We start from the raw sequence: 15256 nt of genomic DNA, 5'->3' as shown, positions 1-15256 counted from the left end.
CTGGTCTTGCATTTTACTTAAGGCCCTTGTTTCCTTGTTGCCTTTCTGTCTGAATGATCTATCCATTGATGTAAGTAGGGTGTTGAGGTCCCCTACTATTATTGTGTTGCTGTCACTTTCTCCCTTTGGGTCTGTTAATAGTTGGCTTTATATACTTCAGTGCTCCTGTGTTGGATGCATATATATTGATAAGTGTTATGCCCTTTTGGTGGAATATCCCTTTTATCATTATATACTGCCCCTCTTTGTCTCTCACTGTGTTTTTTTTTTATCTTGAAGTCTGCTTTGTCTGATATAAGTATGGCAACACCTGCTTTCTTTTGCTTGGCTTTTACATGGAGTGTCTTCTTCCATCCCTTCATTCTTAGCCTACGTTTGTCTTTAGAGCTGAGGTGTTCTTCCTGGAGGCAGCATATTGTTGGGTCCTGTTTTTTAACCCATCCAGCCATCCTTTGTCTTTTCATTGGAGTATTCAATCTATTTACCTTTAGAGTGATTATTGGTATATGCGGGCTTAGTATTGCCATTTTATCTCTTGTCTTCCAAATGGCCTGTATTTCCATTGTTTCTTTTCCCTTGCATTTCTTCTTGCCATTTCAGTTTGGTGGTTTTCTCAGTTTTCTCTTATATTATTTGTGTCCCTGCTCTGATTTTTTGTTTAGTGGTTACCATGAGGTTTGTTTAAAAGATCTCCTAGATGAAATAGTCTGTTTTTTGATAGCCTCTTATCTCCATTAGCCTAAGCAGGTTCCATCCTTTTCCTCTTCCCCTTCTGAGTTATTGTTGTCACAAATTGTCTTTTCTGCATTGTGAGTCTGCAACTAAATTGGAGTGTTTATAGTTATTTTTGATGCTTTCCTTCCTTTTGTCTTTTATAATTGTTTACTAACCTATTCTGATACACAGCTGCAATTTTCTGATTCTATCTGTCTCTTTATCTCCTTGCTCAAAGTTTTGTAAACCTTTGCTTTTTAGTTTCAGATGGTAGGCTTCCTTTCAATGTTTCTTGTAAGGCAGGCCTGTGGCAGTGAACTCCCTGAGCTTTTGTTTTTCTGGGAAAGCTTTATTTCTCTATCATATTTGAAGGATAGTTTCACTGGAAAATATTCTTGGCTGAAAATTTTTGTCTTTCAGGATTTTGAATATATCATTCCATTCTCTTTTAGCTGGTAAGGTTTCTGCTGAGAAATTAGCTGAAAGTCTGATAGGGGTTTTCCTTTGTAGGTTGTTTTCTTCTACCTTGCTGTCCTAATATTTTTCTTTGTCACGGACTTATGCCAGTTTTACTATTATATGCCTTGGAGAAGGTCTTTTTGCATTGATGTAATTAGGAGTTCTGTTGACTTCGTGTTCTGGTAAGTCCACTTTTCCCCCTAGGTTTGGGAAATTCTTATCTATTATTCTTTGAACAAGCTCTCTGTTCCTTTCTCCCTCCCTTCTCCATCTGGAATACCTATAATCCTTCTGTTGCTTTTCCTAATTGAGTTGGATATTTCTCAAAGAATTTCTTCATTTTTTAAAAATCTTATTTCTCTCTCCTCCTCCACCTGAAGGATTTCTATATGCCTATCCTCTAAATCACCGATTCTGTCCTCCATAATTTCAGCTCTATTTTTTATGGATTCAGATTATTTTTTATCTCATCGTGTTTTTCATGTCTAGAATTTGTTGGGTTTTTTTTTCGTAATTTCAGTCTCTTTGGTGAAGTATTCCTTCTGCTCTTTAATTTTATTCCTGAGCTCATGGAACTGTCTTTCTGACTTTTCTTGTAACTTGTTGAGTTTCTTTATGACAACTATTTTGAATTCTCTGTCATTTAGAGTGTAAATTTCTGTGATTTCAGCTTTGATTTCTGAAGGCTTGTCATTTTCCTTCTGCTCAGAAGTGTTAATGTAGTTGTTCATGGTGTTTGATGAATTGATCCTTTGCCAGTGCATTTATGGTAGGATCAGGTCACAGATTCTACCTGCCACCACTGGGGTGGGGCAGGAGCTGTGTTTTCTTGTCCTGCCCCCGCTGCTGGAATTTGTTCTGGTAGGGCTCCTCTGAGTTTGCATGTTGGCTCTAGCTACTTGGCATGTCACACATGTACAGACAGGGCCTCTGTGCTCCACTGGTGGGTTGCTTTCATGTGGGACTACTGTACTTAGCAGGGGACTGGCCAAGCTGGTTTGCTAGATGGGAGGGGAACTTTATTTCACGTGCAGGCCAGCACTTTGCCCACAGTGGCTTGGCTGAGCTGCTGCACTTGCTGGGGGCTCCTTCCTGGGGTCTGAACTGCACCATTTGGAGGGTAGTGTTCCCACAGGTAGGGCCACCGTGGCACAGTGGGCTCTCCCACAGGCCAGGCTACCACTCTGAAAGTGTTTTTGGCAGGCCGGGCTGCTACTGGCTCCTCTTACAGTCATGCCGGCTGCTGTTTGCAGACCCACGACCTGGATTGCTGCCCCTGGGGCAGGGGAGGCATCTGCTCACCTAGTTTCACTGCTTCCCAAGGATCCAGTCCCCCCATCTTCAGAGATGTGGCTGCGTGGATCTCTCAGATGTCCTATTTCGCTGTGTAGAGAATCCTCTCTTGGTTAATGAATGTCCATTGAGTTGTAACTTAGAGGGAAGAGACAAAGGGAACAACTCACTCTGCCGTGATGCTGATGTCTCTCTCCAAGGAATTTAATAAGGGAGTCTTGTTTACTAGAATTCACTCACATCAGTCAGTGGTGAAAAAAACAGCAAATCATTTGTCCTCAGCATCCAATCATTCTTCTCTAAAGCCTGTTTCTGTTGTGGCTGTCTATGCTCCTACTCAGCTGGAACAGTGCATCTGAAGAATCAAATTCACAGGCTGTTTTCTTGGATAACTTAAACTACTCAATTTCTCACTCTGGCACGTGTGTGAGAGAGTGATTCACCCCTGAGAGTTCATTCAGACTAATATGACCAGCCTGACTTGTCATAGCAGTGAAACATCTGGCATAACTTGCTTACCCTCAGACAGGGGAGTTGCCCTCACCCTCTCCCCTCTGCACATGCTTACCTCTGAAGCCCCAGTACTGCTTAACTGATCTAATTGAAATATGATCTTCTGGTGTAGGTTATTTTTTCATTTATGACATTAAAATATGTGATTTTCTTTATGTATACACCATCCCTCTCTAGTTCATTCTCATAATCCTGTATCATTTTTTGCTTTTACTGAAGTGATTACATTCTTACAGTTTTCAAAAGTACTTTCAAGATCTTTGTTTTAAAAGTTTGTATGTAGTTATGTATGCTTATCCCATAATGTTACCTTAAGAATTAAAGTAGTAATTGACAGTGTCAAGTGGAGTATGTGTACAGTCACGTGTCACTTGCCGACAGGAATATGATCTGAGAAATGCATTGTTATGTGATTTCATCATGTGAACATCATAGAGCGTATTTATGCAAACCTAGATTAAATAGCCTACTATACACCTAGGCCATATGGTGCTAATCTTATGAGACCACCATCATATATGTAGTCTGTCATTGACCAAAATGTTGTTATCCAACAACTGTATTCAGTGTAACATGAAAGCAGGAATGGAAGTAATTTTCAATATGTTTATTTTCTCAACTTGTTTTTTTTTAAATAAGCTTTTTTTAATTAATAAGCTTCTTTTAGTTAAACTTTGGTAGAGCAATTATAAGTTCACAAGAAAATTGAGCAAAAAGTGGAGGATTCCCACGTACTCCATGTCTATCTCACCCCTACACCTAACCTCCCCACTGTCACCATCCCACATCGTCATTTGTTATAGTTGATGAACCTATGTTGACACATCACTTGCACCTAAAATCTGTAGTTCACTATAGACTTTAGGGTTCACTCTTGATGTACCTTTTGTCAGTTTTCAAAAATGTATAATGACATGTATCCATCTTATAGTACTGTACAAAATAGTTGCATTGCCCTAAAAATCCTTCATTGTCTGCCTACTCATCCCTTTTTTCTTCCAACCCCTGGCAACCACAATCTTTTTATTATCTATTCCAGTTTTGCCTTTTCCAGAATGTCATACAGTTGGAATCATACAGTATGTAACTTTTTCAGATTGGTTTCTTTCCTTAAAAATATGCATTTATGTTGCCTCCATGTCTTTTCATCGCTTGATAGTTCATTTTTTTATAGCACTGAATAATATTCCATTGTTTGCATGTACCACAGTTTATCTATCTATTCACCTACTGAAGGACATCTTGATTATTTCCAAGATTTGGTGATTAAGAATAAAGATATTATAAACATCTGTGTGTAAGTTTTTGTGTGGGCATAAGTTTTTAACTTTATGGGCAAATACTAAGGAGTGTGATTGCTGGATTGTATGGTAAGATTACGTTTAGTTTTGAAGAAACTGCCAAAGTGGCTATTCCACTCTGCATTCCCATCAGCAGTGAATGAGGGTTCCTATTGCTGCACATCCTTGCCAACATTTGATGATGTCAGTTTTTTTTATTTTGGCCATTCTAATAGGTGTCTAGTGGTATGTCATTTTTGTTTTAATTTGCATTTCCCTAATGATGTATGATATTGAACATCTTTTCGAATGCTTCTTGTTTGTATATCTTCTTTGGTCAAGTATCTCTTCTGGTCTTTAACTCATTTTTTAATTGTGTTGTTCATTTTCTTATTGAGTTTTAAAAGTTTTTTATGTATTTTGGATAATAGTTCTTTATCAGATTTGTCTCTTGCAAATATTTTCTCCCAGTCTGTGGCCTGTCTCCTCATTCTCTTGACATTGTCTTTCGCAGAACAGAGATTTTTAATTTTAACAAAGTCCAGCTTATCAAATGTTTCTTTCGTGGATCATACTTTTGGTGTAATATCTAAAAAGTCATCATCATACCCAGGGTCATCTAGGTTTTTTTGCATGTTATCATCTAGGATTCTTATAGTCTTGGTTTTACAATTAGATCTCTGATCCATTTTGAGTTAATTTTTTGTGAAGGTTGTAAGGTCTGTGTCTAGATTCATTTTTTTTTGGCATGTGCATGTCCAGTTGTTCCACCACCATTTGTGGAAAAGACTCTTTGCTCCATTATGCTACCTTTGCTCCTTTGTCAGAGATCAGTTGACTATATTTATGTGGGTCTATTTCTAGGCCCTCTGTTCTGTTCCATTCATCTGTTTGTCTCTTCTTTCACCATTACCACGCTGTGTTGATTACTGTAACTTTATGGTAGATCTTGAAGTCGGTTGGTGTCAGTTCTCCAACCTTGTTCTTCTCCTTCTATCAATTGTCTATTCTGAGTCTTTAGCCTCTCCATATAAACTTTACAATCAATTTGTTGATATCCACAAAATAACTTGCTGAGATTTTGATGGGATTTTGTTGACTCTACAGATTGAGTTAGGAAGAACTGACATCTTGTCAATATTGAGTCTTCCCACCCATGAACATGGAATCTCTATCCATTTATGTACTACTTCTTTGATATCTTTTATCAGCATTTTATAGTTTCCCACATATAGACCTTGTATATATTTTGTTAGATATATAGCTAAGTTTTTCATTTTATTGGGTGCTAATGTAAATGGTAATGTGTTTTTAATTTCAAATTCTATTTGATCATTGCTTGTGTATAAAAAAGTGATTGACTTTAGTATATTAACCTTGTATCTTACAAGCTTGCGATAATCACTTATTAGTTCCAGTTTTTTTTGTTGATTCTTTCAGATTTTCTATACAGATAGTCATGTCATCTGTAAACAAAGACAGTTTTATTTCTTCCTTTCCAATCTGTATACCTTTTACTTCTTTTTCTTGTTTTATTGCAATAACTAGGACTTCCAGTATGATATTCAAAAGCAGTGGTGAGGGGGCATCCTTGCCTTGTTCCTGATCTTAGTGGGAAAGCTTTGAATTTCAAACCATTAAGTGTGTAGGTTTTTTTTGTCAAGTTGAGGAAGTTCCCCTCTATTCCTAGTTTGCTGAGAATTTTTGTTATGAATGAATGTTGGATTTCGTCAAATACTTTTTCTGCATCTATTGATATGATCATGTGATTTTTCTTTTTTAGCCTGGTGAGATGATGAATTACATTGATTTTTGAATGATCAATGAGGCTGTGTACTTGGGATATATCTAACTTGGTCATGGTATATAATTCTTTTTTACATTGTTGGATTTGATTTGTTAATATTTCACTGAGGATTTTTTTCCTCTATGTTCATGAGAGATATTGGTCTGTAGTTTTCTTGTGATGTCTTTGTTTTTGGTATTAGGGTAATGTTGGCCTCATAGAATGAGTTAGGAGGTATTCCCTCTGCTTCTATCTTCTGGAAGCAATTGTAGAGAATTGGTATAATTTCTTTCTTAAATATTTGGTAGAATTCACCAGTGCTGAAACAATCTGGCCCCAGTGCTTTTTGTTTTAGAAGTTTATTAATTATTGATTCAATTTCTTTAATAGATAAAGACCTATTCAGATTGTCTTTTTCCTGCGTGAGTTTTGGCAGATTGTGTCTTTCAAGGAATTGGTCCATTTCATGTAGATTATCACATTTGTAGAGATTCTTTCCTAAGCCATGTCAGTTTACTAGTGAGCCCATTAAAGGCATTCTTTCTTTCTGTTACACTGTTACTGATCTCTCTAGCATTTCCTCTTAATTCTTTATTAGAATTTCTGTCTCTCTGCTTACATTGTCCGTCTGTTCTTGCCTGCTGTCTCCTTTATATATTACAGCCCTTAGCATATTAATCATAGTTGTTTTACATTCCTGGTCTGATAATTCCAACTTCCCTGCCCTATATGAGTCTGGTTCTTAAGCTTTCTCTGTCTCTTCAAACACTGTTTTTTGCCTTTTAGATGCCTTCTTACTCTTTCTTGATAGCTAGACATGATGTATTTGGTAAAAGGAACTGCTGTTAATAGGCCTTTAGTAATGTGTGGTAAGGTGTGGAGAAAGGTGAGGATGGGAAAGCTTTCTACAGTCCTATGGTTAGATCTCAGTCTTCTACTGAACCTGTGCCCTGGGACTGAGAAGTTAATCAGTGCTTCTCATCCTCTCCCTCCCTACCCCCTACCCTGTCTTAGGTGGCAAAAGATGCATAGAGTGAGCTGAAGTTGAGTATTTCCCTTACTCCACACTGGACTGGAAACCAGAAGTCTCTATTTTAACAAGATCATTCTGGCTGCTGTGCTGAGAATACTCAGTAGAGGGAGGAAGGGAAGGCAGAAGCAGAGACAGTTGCAAAATACAGGTGAGAAATGTGCTGTTTTAGACTATGGAATGGTAGTTGGAGAGATCCATAATTGTATTTGGATGTTTGGAGGGCATAGAACCAGCAAAATTTGTTGACAGGTTGAATAGTAGGGTGTAAGAGAAAGAGAAGTGTTAGGGATGACTCCATGGTATTTGACCTGAGCAACTTGGATGGATGAAGTTGCCATTAATTGAGATGGTTCAGTCTGGAGCAAAAAGAGATTTGCAGGAGCTTGATTTTGAACATGTTAATTTTGAGATGTTTAGTAGACATCCAGGGGGTATGTTGAATAGGATGGATATGCTTGCCTAGGGTTCAGAGAAGAGATCCCGGCTAGGGAGAGAAATTTGAGAGTCTTCAATATTTAGCTGGTAGGACGAGATCTCCAAGAGAGTAAGTGTTCATTGAAAAGGAGAAGAGATTCAAGGGTACTGCTCAGGGAGTTGAGGCTGAGCAGCCAAGGAGGTTGAGAGGGAGCGACCAAGGAGGTAATAACAAAACCAAGATGTGGTTTCTTGTGAATGAAATGTTTCTAGGAGGAAAGAATGATCAGCTGCCTTGATTGGCCAAGTAGGAGAAGAATTGAGAAGTGACCATTGGATTGTAGCAAAGAGTTAATTAGTATCTTGTGAGGAGCTCCCTTGATATTGTGCAAACATTCTGTTTCTTCTTATCATTTTGGCCGATAATTTTAGCATCTACTGATAGTCTCACCAGCAACAGTTGTTGCTGTAGTATTTGCCTAGTGATGATTTTTCTGTTGCGTTTGTTGGTGTTCTACTGTACGGAAACACTGTCTTTTATCTGTTCTTATCTATTTATCCAATTATTTATTTATATCAGCATGGACTCGTGGATATTTATTTTATTCTATGGGTTATAATCTTACAGTTGTTATTTTATTGCTGAAATTGTCCTAGATTTGACTATCAGGAGTGCCTTCAGATTGGTTTGTATGTTGTTTTGAAATGTCCCCATAATTTTTTAGGCATGTCCTTGCCTTGCCTGGCACTAAAAGATATTGCAGGTTCATCTTGTATTTTCCCTGCCTCGATATCACCCATTTCTCTAAGGTTACTTTTATTGGAATGGTATTTAGAAACCAAGACCCAATTGTTAAGTGTGCTCATTACTATTGGGGTGTCATTGCTTCTAGGCCCTCATAATGGACAAAGATAGGAAATATGTGTATTTACTACACATGTATACACACACATTTACTATATCTATCCCAATTTATATAAAAACCATGAATTCATACTGATACCTCCAATTCCACTTTATCACCACAGTGTTCATTCTAGTCTTTTCCCTTTCTTCATTTGTAACCTTTTTCTTTCACAATGAGAAACTTGGTTCACATTATCCATAAGGTATCTACTTATTTGCTCAAACTTACTAGACACAAAGATTAGTTTAGAATCACTAACCCATATCTCTGCAAGATACAAATTTACTAACTGGAGTATAATATTTGTGTGCAGTTTTTTTTGTCCTTAGCCTACAGTATACTGTCAAAATATTGTTTTCTAAAGTTACTTAAGTTTTTTCTTCCTCATGCCTTCATTTATAATTAGTTATATTCATTTGTTATTCTTTGTATTCTATTTTGAGGATCCTCACATACTGAATGATTTTAATTATTCATTTGGGAGGGGGATGAATTGATGTGAAGTGTCAATGTGGTTATAAGAGTTAGAACTATGCAAAATTTTCAGAAGTGTTGCTACCTCATCCCTATTGCTTCTTCCCTTTCCCACATTCTTTCCACCCTATCCCCTGTGGAGAACCAATATCATTAGTTTCTGATATATCCTCCCTGTTTTTAGATACATGTATATTTTCATATAGCCTCTTCTTTCTAAGTTGACTGGTAGCGTATTATAGACAAACCTTTGTATTTTGCTTTTTATACTAAATGTATCTTGGATATCATTCCAAGTCACTTTATAGAGGTCTTTCTCTTTCACTTTTCTTTACAGCTGTAGGGTACTCCATTGTGTGAAAATACCATAGTTTATTCAACACCTTTTCTTTGTATGGCATTTAGGTTGTTTCCAGGATTTTGCAATTTTAAATGATGCTATGGTAGATAACCTTGTGCATATATATTTTTGTATGTTGTAGGTATATCTTCAGGGTAGATTACTAAAATTGTGGTTACCAGACCAAAGGTAAGTTACATGTAGTTTTGTTAGGTATTGTCAAATTCTTCTCTAGAATGGTTGTAACCAGTTTATATTCCCACAGCAATATATGAAATGCCGGTTTACCCACAGTCTTGCCAACAGAAAGTGTTGTCATACTTTAAAATTTTTGCCAATCTAATGTGTTGTTTTAGTTTGCTCTTCTCTAAGTTTGAGCAAATTGGAACATTTTATTCATATGTCTAAGGGCTATTTTTACATCTTTTATGGTGAATTTCTTGTTTATGTATTTTGCCTATTTTTCTATTGGGTTTTGGTCTTTGTTCCACGATTTTTAAGAGTTTGTTACATATTAGAGATATTAGTCCTTTGTCTCTGGTATATGTTACATGTATTTTCTCCTGATTTGTCAGTTGTCTTTTGACTTTGTTCATAGTGGTTTCTTTCTCATGCAATTAAAACATTTTTTTTTAAAAAAAAGCAAATTTATCCTTCTTTTATTGTCTCTGCATTTTGAGTCATAGTTAGAATAAGCCTTTCCTTGCACCAAAGTTAAAGAGGAATTGATCCATGTTTTCTTTTAGTACTTACATAGTTTAATTTTTTACTTTAGACCTTTCATCCATTTGGAGTTTATTCTTATGTATGGCATTAGGTATGAATCTAATTTTATCAAGCCTACTTTTATGTCTTTCAGGAGCGTTTTGTTCTTTGTAGAGGTTTGCACCTTTCTTAAGTTTATTTCTAAGTATTTAATAATCTTTAAATCTTTATTGGTATTATAAATGGAGTTTTCTCTACTGTTTTGTCCTTTAATGGTTTATTGTTTGTTTATTTGAAGGCTATTGATATTTGTATGTTGATTTTATATACTCCTAATTTACTGAATTACTATTTTTTAATTAGTTTTCTCATAAATTCCCTAGGGTTTTTCAAATGTGTTATCTAACATATCATCTAGAATAGAGAGAGTTTCACTACTGCTTAACTCTTCGGCCTCTAATTGATTTCTCTTGTTTAATTATTCCTTTGACTAATACCTCTAGTGCTGGGTTCAAGTAGCAGAGATAGTGGACATCCTTGCCTTGTTCCTGATCTTAGTGGAAATACTTCTAGCATTTCCTCATTAAATAAGATCCTGTCTTTAGGATTATTTAGTAGTATTTTAACACGTTAAGAGACTATCTCTCAATTCCAGTTTTCTTTAGTGGTTTTTTTTAAATATCGTGAATGGATATTGAATTTTGTTAAAGGTTTTTCTTAGCATCTATGGAAATAGATTTTTTTCTCCTTAGAACTATTAATGTAGTAGATGATATTAATTGACCTCTTAATATTAAACCAACCTACTATCCTGAAATACATCTCATTTGGTCATAGTAAATTCTTTTCTTGATGTACTATTGAATTCTGTTTGCTAATATTTAGATTTTTATACCAATATGAACAAATGATATTGGTCTCTAGTTTTCTTCTTTTGTACTGTATTAGGGTTAGGAGCCAGTGCTATACTTGTTTCTTAAAAGAAATTAGGAAATTTTCATTCATTTTACGAAATTACGATGTTTCCATTCACTTTCACTGTCTGGAAAAATTTGTAGATCAGAAGGTTTATTTTGTCTTTGAAAGTTTGGTGAATTGTTTTGAATCCATCTGGTCTGGTGCTCTTTATGTGGGGTGGTTCCCGAACAACATTCTCTAGTCCTTCTGTGGAAATCAGTCTCTTTAAGTTTTCTAACTTTAATGGCATCAATCTTCTTAATCTGTTGTTCCTTAGGAAATTATCTCCTTATCATTTTTTATTTCTGTATATTTGTGATTTTCTTATTTTTTTTCTTGATAAAGTTAGCTTGTAGTTTTTCTACTTTGTTAATGTTTTTGGAAAACTGGAATTGTGATTTATTAATTACTGCTGTTCTGTTTTCTACCTCATTTTCTACTTTTGTCTCTATTGTATCCTTTCTTGTGATTTTCTTTGTTCTTTTTCTTTTGAGATGAGAATTTTATCTTCATCCTTTTGTTTATATTTATGTGATGGGTGCCGTGAATTCTGTTCTCATAACTGATTTAACTGTATTCCTTAGATCTTGTCATTGCTTTTAAAAAATTCTGTCATTTTTTTAGGTCTACTTTCACCCAAGAGTTCTTTAACAGAAGGTCTTTTAATTTCTAGATGGAAGGGCCTTTCTGAGTTTTGTTTTTGTTAGTTAATTTTAGTTTTATTGCATTGCAAGCAGAGAATGTTTTTTGTAATATTTAATCTTTGTGGAAAGTACTGATGTTTTCTTTTTGACCTAATATAGGATCAGTTTTTGTATTTGTGCCACGGACACTTGAGTAGGTGTAATCTTACTATCTAGGCACAATGAAGGTCTGTCTCATTGATTATGTTGTTTAGGTGTTCTGTCTTTTTATGTACTTTTCTTACTTGATCTGTCTTGTACTGAAAGGTGTTTAAAGTCTCATTATTGTTTCTCTGTCTCTTTGCATCTTCTGTAGTTTTTGTTTAATAAGGTGGTTACTTGTGTTATTTAATACATAAAAGTATCCCTAAGGGTTACATCTTCATCATGAACTTTAGCATTAAAAAACATAACATCCCTCATTGTCACATTTGATGCTTTGGGGTATAAATTCTACTTTGTCTGGTAATCAGGATCGCCACTCTTCTTCCTTTTTGATTCTGTTAGCTTGCACTTTTGTCCATCCCTTTATTTTAGCCTTTCTGAGTCACTTATTGTAGGTGTATTTTTTGTCTACAGCAAATAGTTGAGCGTTATGTAGTGTGGCAAATTAAAAATCCTACTTTGTCACATCATTTAGCATTTCTGTATTAGCCTTCCAACCTTCATTCCTACTTTTGTTTTAGTCTTAGATAGACATTTATATATTTTTAAATGCCCACCGTTAATCTTTTTGCCAAGGTTTTTCTGGTCATATCTTGGTTTGGATGAAGCTCATCCTCTTATTAGATTCCTCAGGAGGCAATCATGGATGCAGAATTCTCTGGTAAGTTCTTGTAAGTTGAGAACTTTTTTTATAGTTGTGGTAGGCACACTCTATACTCATTGAATAACTCCTCTTTTCTCCCTCCTTCCAGCCCCTGGCAACCACCATTCTACTTTCTAAGAGTTGAACTACTTTAGATACCTCATATAAGTGGAATCATGCAATCTTTGTCTTCTTGTGATTGACTTATTTCACTTAGCGTAGTTTCTTCAAGGTTCATCCATGTTGTAGCATGTGACAGAATTTCCTTCTTTTTTAAGGCTGAATAATTTTATATGTTTATACCATATTTTCTTTATCCATTCATATGTTGATAAACATTTAGGTTGTTTCTATCTCTTGGCTTTTATGAATAATGCTGTAATGAACATGGGTGTGCAAATATCTCTTCCAGATCCTGATGTCTTTTGAATATATATCCAGAAATGGAATTGTTGGATCATGCGGTAGTTCTATTTTTAATGTTTTGAGGAGCCTCCATACTGTTTTCCATAGTGACTGCACAATTTTATTTTCCCACCAACAGTGCACATGGGTTCCAATTTCTGCCCATCCTCACCAACACTTGCTATCTTTTGAGTTTTTTTGATAGTGGACAACCTAATGGGTGTGATATTTTATTGTGGTTTTTGATTTTCATTTCCCTGATGATTAATGATGTTGACCATCTTTTCATATGCTTGTTGACCATCTGTATGTCTTCTTTGGAGATATGTCTATTCAGGTCGTTTGCTAATTTTTTTTTTTTGTTGAGGAAGATTGCCCTTGAGTTAACATCTGTTGCCAATCTCCTCTTTTTGCTTGAGGAAGGTTGTTGCTGAGCTAACATCTGTGGCAATCTTCCTCTATTTTGAATGTGGGATGCCATCACAGCATGGCCTGATGAGCGAGCACAGGTCCGCACCTGGCATCCAAGCCTGTGAACCCCGGGTTGCCAAAGGGGAGTGTGCACACTTACCACTATGTCACTGGGCCAGCCCCTCCTTTGCTCATTTGTAAATCAGATTATTTGTTCCTTTGTTGTTGGGTTCAGTCTAATTCTTTTGCCTTATAACTTAGTTGATTTTGTATGTGTGTGTAACTGTTGAGGATTTTGTCTTTATCATTGAAATCGAATAGATTTATTACTAGGATGTGTCTTGGGCTTAATAGTTCTTAGTTAATTTTCCCAGGTACCTAGGGGGTCCTTTCAATGTGTACATTCAGGTCTTTTTCCATTTCTGGAAGTTTCCAGGATTATAGTTTTAAATATTAGTTCTGGTCCACTGTTTTTTTTTTTTTTTTTCCGGGAACTGTGATAATATGAATATCATTCCTTATTGGCCTGTCTCCCATTTCCATTACTTTCTCTTTGACCCTTCTTACTTCTTTATGTCATTTTCATTCTCCTGGGTGTTTTCCTACCTTGTCCCTTACTAAATATGTATTTGAGTCTCTTATCTCTTGGTAGCTTGTAATTTATTTTTCGTTTTTGAGGTAATTTTGTCTATTTCCTCCATATTGAGCTTTTGTGCCATTGCTAGCTTCCCTCTCTGTCTTCTCTGAATTTTTTCTCAGTCAACCCTGCAGAGGTGGGAATATGAGACTGCCCACTGGGATTGGGTGATTGCCCCTTTTTTATTCCCAGGTATTTTGAAGTTTGGGCATTCTCTGTCTTCAGTTTATGAGGGCTGAGGACATGGTTTCTGTGTAGATTAATTTCCCTTCTAGTTCTGGAGGAAATATTGGGAGATGGGAGCTATGGTTCACCATTGTCTTTAATTATCCATTTTAATTAAAAAAAATTTTTTAATAATTAATAAACTTTATCCAGTTCTAAAGTTTCCATTACAGAATAATACTAATCCTATTGATTCTGGTTTATTTTCTAAATGCAGATATGATCATTTTCTCAAAATGCACATATTTGCATGAAAATTCTAACAAAGACCAAAGAAACATGTTTGAGTCATTATTACGGTTAGATCAGGTCATGAGGCTGGAACTGCCTTGATGGGATTAGTGCCCTTATGAGAAGGGACACCAGAGAACTCCCCCTCTCTCTGTGCACACGCACAAAGAAGAAGTCATGTGAGCACACAGGAAAATGCTGGCTGCCCACAAGCCAAGATGAGGCTTCAGAGTGAAACCGACTTTGCTGGAACCTTGATCTTGGACTTCCCAGCCCCCAGAACTGTGAAAAATAAATTTCTTTTGTTTAAGTCATCCAGTCTGTGGTATTATGTGGTATTATGGCAGTGTGAGCAGATGAATACACACACACACACACACACACACACAAGTATATATTCGCAAATACACTCACATTCATATATCACTTATCACAACTTCGTTTATAATAGTGAAAAGTTGGATAGATGCAGATATGTCTTAGGTGACTGGGTAAATAAATTATGACAGAAACATATATTAGAGTACCATCCAGTCACTAAACATAATGTATATTCTTATTTATTGATATAAAAAAATGAGCAGTTTATAAAACAGCTCACAAAGTATGACCCCATTTTATTAAAGAAATTAATTTTAAAAGGAAGTATATCTAAAATGTTAAGAATAGATTCTGCTGGCTTTAGGATTACATGTAGTTTTTATTTTCTTTTATATATTTCTGTGTTTTCTGTTTTTCACAGTGACTATTATTTTTATAAAAAACAAATATTTTAATTTGTAAAAAGTTTGAAAGCACTGAATAGAAAATTTGTATATATAATCTATTTTTTTGGACGATATGTTTGTTTTATAGGAATTAATTTTTCTGGATTTAGTTGTACAAGAAATAAGTGTTGAGGTTTAAAGACAAATGGCCACCCTTAAATAGGGTTGCCAGGTTCTTACTTGCTAACTTTGGCAACCTTATCTTAAAGCAAA

At 35.7% G+C, this 15256-nt stretch overlaps 1 protein-coding gene across 7 annotated transcripts in view; it reads left to right on the top strand.

The window, feature by feature from the left end:
* The window catches only part of ZFAND4 (zinc finger AN1-type containing 4), a 102442-nt gene that overhangs the window by 47427 nt on the left and 39759 nt on the right, over positions 1 to 15256 (top strand). Inside the window, exon 1 of one of the 7 annotated variants that reach the window (XM_070493016.1) lies at positions 7172 to 7226. The exons of the other annotated variants lie outside the window; for them this stretch is intronic. The gene's annotated coding sequence lies outside the window, so the exon portion shown is untranslated. Of the gene's footprint in view, positions 1 to 7171; positions 7227 to 15256 lie in introns of those variants that run through there. 7 annotated transcript variants of the gene reach the window in all.

This window comes from Equus asinus, chromosome 2, assembly GCF_041296235.1.
Source record: "Equus asinus isolate D_3611 breed Donkey chromosome 2, EquAss-T2T_v2, whole genome shotgun sequence".
In the NCBI taxonomy this organism is placed as follows: domain Eukaryota; kingdom Metazoa; phylum Chordata; class Mammalia; order Perissodactyla; family Equidae; genus Equus; species Equus asinus.
Note: the sequence above shows the minus strand (reverse complement) of the source record. Positions and strands in the feature narration are given on the sequence as shown.